The 1,473-nt window shown below is 37.3% G+C and overlaps 1 pseudogene; it reads right to left on the reverse strand.

Moving 5' to 3' along the window:
• Positions 1 to 1,473, reverse strand: part of LOC102819204 — a 65,501-nt pseudogene that overhangs the window by 23,220 nt on the left and 40,808 nt on the right.

The raw sequence follows: 1,473 nt of genomic DNA on the forward strand, positions 1-1,473 counted from the left end.
CAAGTGTAGGTGTTCTTGTGCATATGCCCTCTCTTCTTATCAGCTGGATGCATCACTCTCCACTCTAGTCCTCTGTGGCTATGTCACTGACTCTGGGCGGTCATTAATTTTTTTAATTGCATTTCACTGTACCAACAACAGAAGATGCTTTAAAAGTAAGCAATTTATTTTCCCACCCAGTAGTCTAACTTCTGTCTATATACAGTTGTAATGCTTGTTTAATTATAAGGGGGAAATTTTTCAGAAAATAAACAGAAAAGGCAGACCAAATCCACACAAAGTTACTAAAAAAGAAGACAGAAACTGATACTGAGAAAATTTCAGCAGATGAAAATTCTCTCCTAAAACTGTGAAACATAAGAAAACCACATCACAACACTTCAACCTGAATTAAATATTATAGGATAAGCACGGAACTGCTAACTGCAAGGTCAGTGTTCAAATCCACCAGCTGTTCCTTGGAAACCCTATATAGGGTTGCTGTGAGTCAGAATCGACTCGATGACACTTAATAACAAGGTTAGTACAAAGGGCTTCACACAGTTCATAGAAAAATGCATTCATTACCTGTGAATTCCATTTGCTGAAAAACTTTTGAAGCCCCCTTAAATTTGCATATATATATATATATATTTAAATCGTGTCGTTAAGTGCCCTTGAGTTGATTCCGACTCATAGCAACACTACATAGGGTTTCCAAGGCTTTAAGTCTTCATGGTTGCAGAAAGCCTCACCTCTTTTTCCTGAGAAGTGGCTGGTGGGCTGCAACCGCGGACCTTGTGGTTCGCATTTTTCAGTGTTTTTCATATGGAGCCACCACATTCCCTAAAATATCATATCAAATAAAAATGCAAAAATTCAATATACAAATACACAAAAAGCAGGAAGATATGATGAAATGAGACCTGATAAAGTCCAGGCAATAGTCTAAAGGAAACAAATCAATCATTTTAGAATTGAAGGCTAAATTTCAAGATACTGAAGGGAGACTAAATCCTACTGAACATTTAATAGAGAACACTAAGAAAACAGTCAAGAGAATGAAAATAAAATTTAAAAATTTGAGACTAGAGCTGAGAGTGAAGCATCCAGCTGATATGCACAAGAACACCCAAACTTGCAGATAGTACCCATTCGACCTAGCCTTGATGGCTTGATAATCAGAACTCAACTAGAGGAAGATAAAATACAAAACAAAACAAAACAATGTTTGATACAAGAAACAAGGGTAAATTGCTACAATTTGATGAACTTGACCTATACTCATGGAGGTAGTAACTCTAAATACCAACAGAGACAGAAAGAGTCTTCACATCAAGTATCAATGCTATCCCCTCTGAACACAAAGTAGGTAGGGATGGGAAACTTAGATACTGGCTACCTAAAATGTTGTTAAGTGCCATTGAGTCAGTTCCAACCCATAGCGACCCTGCACAGGGTTTCCGAGGCTGTAAATCTTTATGGGAACAGAAA

This window comes from Chrysochloris asiatica, unplaced genomic scaffold (assembly GCF_000296735.1).
Source record: "Chrysochloris asiatica unplaced genomic scaffold, ChrAsi1.0 scaffold00020, whole genome shotgun sequence".
Lineage (NCBI taxonomy): Eukaryota > Metazoa > Chordata > Mammalia > Afrosoricida > Chrysochloridae > Chrysochloris > Chrysochloris asiatica.